Genomic DNA, 6000 nt, shown 5'->3' with positions numbered 1-6000 from the left:
GTAGGGGAGGGGAGGTTCTATGACCAAAAAGACTATCTGGAATAACTAATTAATTGGCAAAAGGTTCATTAAAATTGTGATTAGAGAGAACTTGGCATCTAGTTAGTTGAGTGGAATAAAAATATCAGTTGAAAATATGGATATCTCGTGAAAATCATTAAACCAAGATCTGCTTTAAAATGGTCACGGGTGAGTTGATAAGCCCCTTCCATGTGGGAGAGGAACAAGGAGCCAGATATTTAAAGTTAAATAGTTTGAAAAGGATAGGGTGTTATGTATGCAGCATAAAAGGAAGAAGAACAAAAATAAAATTATGTCGAGTATACGGCATCAGCTGAATTGATATGTCTGTGTTTAAACTTTTCAATAAACATATCACAAGGTAGGTATATCATATATATGTTTAAGACTATGTAAATAATCAACAGAATAGTCATACAGAGTTATTTTGTTTTCTTGGGGGCTGGGGTGGTGGTTAAAAAACAAAAATATAGAAGAATTGAATATATGAAAACTTTCATAGCTGGGTATTGATATGGTTCTCCAAAGAGAACTTGTCACAGTACACAGTGAAAAAGAGTTGCAAGGGAGTGTTTGTACAACATAGAGGAGTGAAAAAAAGTTACAACACAATGTGAATGAATAGAGTTGTTACTTTGACCCTAGGCCTAAGGCCAGCCCACTTGATCACCCACCTTGTAAAGTCATTTCAGTTAGCATGTTGCTTTCTATTTTCTTTAAAAAAAATATCATCTTCAGCAGATTCATCCTGAATCTCACCCTTTGGTGCTTCATCATTCATAATATGGATAAGAAGTATAAGTTTGAAAGCATTGTCATCATTAAATATACAAGTCAAATCATCATCAAATTCAAGGTTAATCTTCTCTGCAATGTCAACCATACTCCTTTGGATGAGACTGTAAAGGTATATTGACCATTACATAATCCAAATAATTTAGTTATTTCAAGTAGAAATATTTATATAATTATCATATTATATACTGAAGCTGCATACCAAATTAGAATTATTTGTCTAGGAATGATGAGACTGAAAACTTGTTTCCCTGTCATAGTTGTTCAGGCTTCAATTTTGCAGGAGTAGGGAACTTTCCAATCAAAATCTTCCCACCACATCAATGTGTTCATAAAAACATCCTGGTTAAAAGGAAAAAGAAAAATGTTCTTATCAAACATAAATAGCTTGTACAACAACCGTGACGGCTGAACTAAACTGCAAACAACATAAAAGTGTTATCTACTTGAATTTCAACTCTATTCGGAGTTTGTATATGTCTAATTTTAAGTAATTAATGAATTAAATTCAATATTGGTCGAATAATGATACAGAACGTAAAATTCAACATAAATAAAGATAATTAAGCAGAAAATATTGAAGAGATAGAACACAAACACTCAGGGGATGAGTTGTCAGTTGAAGCAAAATTACTTTTGATGCAACATTAAGGATTTTTTATGGATTAATATTATTTTGATCATTACCTTCATTCGCTAACCTACTCTGTAACATCCCATTTTTTTTCGTATATAAAATTTTAGAGAATAATGATGTTTTATAATTAAATAAATAAAGAAAAATAGTTATAATAAAATAATGGTTGGAGAGAAAATAAGAAGGGTATTTTATTATTCATTTGATGGAGAATAAAATAGAGTTTCTTTTTTTATAAAATAATAAAAATAAATAAATAAAGTAAATAATAGGTCGTGAATACCCCTAGTTATAAATAGCGACATGCTAGGTCAGTTTTCGGACTGACTTCTCAGTCTCCTCTGCCTATCAATTTCGTTTTTTCTCTCTTCCTTTTCCAAAACCCTATCTTTTTCCCGCAGGCCATCAAACCTGTCTCAGAAAAATGACGATCTCGGACTCATTCACTGTTGGATCGTCGTGAAATTTAAACAGCATGTTCGCAACCCATTTTCGAGAATTCTCACCGTTGGGAATTTCCATATCACGTCTGAGATAAGAGAAATATCCCTCGCATTGTAGCATTTTTCTTTCCCGCAGAAACCCAGAGCTGTCTTGGTAAAACTACGATCCCGGTTTTGTTAACCGTTGGATTGTCGTAAAATTTAGATATGTTTTTTGAAATTCAGTTTCGCACGCTTTGACCGTTGGGATTTGCGAGATAATGTTCGTGGAGGGAGAAAAAGGAATCGCATGAAGATAGTCCAAATGGAGGCTTTAATCATTTCTACGTTTCTCTGACGTTTGGGAACTCTATCGGAGCAGTCGGATGAAAAACTGGAGGAATTTTAGGGAACCGTTAGAGATGACGCTATCGCTGTGGGAAGACATGTGAGTCCGCTTAGAGGTAAGGGATGAGTTATTCACAGTTGGGGATTAGTGAGAACATGTGTAGGGATCCTTATAAGATTAAATTGAGGTTTTATTTTGGGATGTTTGTTAAATTGCATTTTTTTCCTTTATGATTATAAATAAAATATTGATGTCCTAATGAAAATTGCTTGATAAATTGTGCTCTTGATATTTGTATATTTCGACCTATGATTTTGATATAATTGTGTAATATTATTTGAGGGGGTTTAGTCCTCATGTTGTGATAGTTTTTTATATAAATTGTTATATTGAGGATATGAAATGATGATTCAAATTGTGAGTATGTGATGAATGGTAGAATAACATGTTGCTTTGAGATTATAATATTGTTATTGAGATTGAGTATAAGTGTAAAGTTGAACATGTGTTAATTTGTGAGATACGTGTAAACATGTGATGGTGGATTGTGACACTATGAGATGTGAAATTGTGAATGAGTTCTAGTTGTGGATAAGTGTGTAGTTAACACTTGATGTGAAATTACTCGTGTTGTAAGCTATGAATTGTACAATAACCCGACCAGCGTTATCTTGAGAAAAGCGTTGATGCGTAGTGTTAAAGAGAAAATGTAGGTTTCCTATTTAGGAACCAGTGTTAAATCGTAGCGCAATTGTGTTGAACGTGTTTAAAACACGAGTGTAAGGTCGTGGGTATTGTATAATTCATGAGCAGTGTCTGCATGCAAAAATTATTTTAGGAGTTGGACCTGAATCAGGAGGGAGAGACCCTGACGGACTCTTCGGAGTGTAAGCCTTTGGGGGAGCAGATGAATAGGTGGATGATTAGGAAGAACCTCATGCTAGAGGACACGGAACACAACGCTCTGATAGGATGTGACATTAGGATATAAGTTCTATATTAATTGTATGAAGCTTAGATGACCTTGTTTGAGTCGAGAATACTTTATTATTTATTAGGACAAGTTTGAATATGATGTAGAAGAAAATGAATGTGAGCCTTTTTCCCCTTTGAAAGACTTGTAAAAAAAATGTTTTAAAAATACTTTTAATTAATATTTGAATTTTTTTTCCTTATTAGTATATATGTGAGGGGTAGAGGGTGTTATATACCCTAACCATGATTCTTCATGTGAAAGAGCCCAAAGTACCTAATTTCACTCCTAATCCCTTAAGAGCTACATCAAATAATTTGTTTTAAGAATAAAAATGCATAAATAAGACTAAATAATATCATTCTATTCCTAGACATGGATTACCTAAATGTTCTTTTCAAGTTCTTATGAGATAAACATTTTCCCATGCATAAACCCTATAACACTACATGAGCATGGGTGATCAAACCATAAACATGATATTAAGCACAGAATAGAGACAAAATATCAAAATAGCATTATATAGATAGTTAGAATCATTACATCAAGAGCGTTTGGTTGTTGAACTCCCAATAATGGGTATCTTAGCCTCTCATTGTCATGAGAGGCTTACTAATACAAAAAGGAAACAAGTAGTGTGGAAGAGAATGGAAGAAAATGGAGGAAAAGGCCCCTAAGTGAGTGGCTTCTCCCTCTTCTCTCGTTCCCTAACTTCTTATTTGGTCCAAAAAACAAGCTGCCTCTAGTTTCTCCAGCATAATCATGTTTTTTGACATTGACAGTGCACTGAGTCTGTATGTGCGCGCTGAGCGCACATGCAAAGTCTAGCTAGCATAAGTGATCGTGCACCAAGCTGCTAGCTACGAGCTAAGCCGTCAAATGTAGGCTAAGTTGCCAGATGCGCGCTAAGCCGCCAAAGACACGCTAAGCCTGGCCTCCAAGTTGGCTCCTCGCGTTGAGCGGTTGTTGACGCATTGAGCACATTGCTCCAGTTCTTCAACCCTCTTTCAAACCTCTTGCTATGTAATTCTACAAATAATACAACTAAAAACACTATAAATTAACTAACTTTAGCATCTAGTGGATAAAAACTCAGAAGAAACTAAATTCCTAATGTTTAAACACAAAAGAAGCAATAAAAGAGAGGAAAATTAGATAATTGCTATGTGATTTAAATATTCAAATTACGTATGCATAACAATTATCAAACTCCCCCAAATTTAAAGCTTTGTTTGTCCTCAAGTAAAAGTAAACTAATATTACACTAAGTTAGATCAATGGCAATGTTCAAGATGTAACCAATCACAACAACTGAGATAATTGCAAACTTTTCAAACAATTTCAACTTTCAACCCTCAAGTTCACAATTATCATGGTTTTCATGATGGAATCATGCAAAGAATGCACTCAGAGATTGAAATAAGTTAGCAAGTATGGCAGGTATCAAAGACAGATTAACTATGCTTCACTCCTCACAAGGCTAGTGTTTCTCTCAAGCACACAAGTGTTTCAGTAATGTATATTTCATTTAAACTGATTGAAGTTATAATTTTTACATTTGCACATCATCTCATTCAATGCAATCACACACACACACACACACACACACACACACACACACACACACACACACACACACACACACACACACACACACACACACACACACACAATATGAATCACTAAGGACTTTATTAGGCTTGTAACGTGGCTGCGCTAACAAGGAATCATGGTTTTTCTCATAATTCAAACATTTAGGTTCTAGGAGAGCATTCACCCATTCCTTATCTACTTAAAGAACCATTTTTTCTTTGACCTCCCAACCTTTATTGATATGCCACAATTAATAGCACACAGAGGTTTTCTTGGTATGTATTTGCTTTTAGCTCATTTCCATTTTTTTGAGACAATAATAGGTACTATAAAAGAATGTAGTTCTAGTTCTCTGTGTGCTTGTTACTCACATTCCTGGAACAGAATTTACCCAAGACACTCCCCCAAATTTGGAACAAATTTGTCTTGATCCATAACAATGCTCTCTTATAGCCTAAGATAAGGTGTACAAAGATAGCATCTGCATTTAGCTCAGTGTTCAATGGCACATTCATTCACACTTAGGCTCAAGAGGGTGCAAGGGATTCAATCATTCATTTACAATAGGATAAGCCATTTGGCTAAGTGGCTGAAATTAAAATAAACAACAAGGCCTTGATCATATCCATATCATGTATGCACTCAAGCAGTTCATGAATCATGCAAAATTGAGAAAATGAAATCAATCGTTCTCTTGCAATTAAGGTGCACACAACTCACACGATAATGTGAAGCATTTAGTTTTTAATCCATAATTTCCTGTCATGCAAGCTAACCAACTCACTACACACATTTAATTTACAAAACCCTCAATCAACAACAACACATGCTTACTCAAGAATCGGAAATTTCACAACATTAATAACCAATACACAATGTCTTAGTCATGCAATAAATTCAACCAAACATGCCTCAAAATGTGTTAACTATTAGAGTTAACCAAAATGTATCATCATGTCTTTCATGCAAATTTAAACATAATAGAGAATTCAAATTTGAAAAGTAACAAAAAATGAAATAAGGTAGGAGGGAGTGGTGTGTTAAGTGCACAGGTGCGTGCTTAGCACTCCACAAGACAAAACAAACATAAATGCATGGTGGGCTTAATGCGTAAGTGTGTGCTAAGTCCAATTGACAACAAAAAAGAACAACAAGCTTATTAGGCTTAGCACGCAACTGGTGCTTGGCGCAACAAAAAAAATGCAAACAT

Source organism: Glycine max, chromosome 7 (genome assembly GCF_000004515.6).
Source record: "Glycine max cultivar Williams 82 chromosome 7, Glycine_max_v4.0, whole genome shotgun sequence".
Classification (NCBI taxonomy): Eukaryota; Viridiplantae; Streptophyta; class Magnoliopsida; order Fabales; family Fabaceae; genus Glycine; species Glycine max.
The sequence above is the reverse complement of the archived record's forward strand: the minus strand, read 5'-3'. Positions refer to the sequence as shown.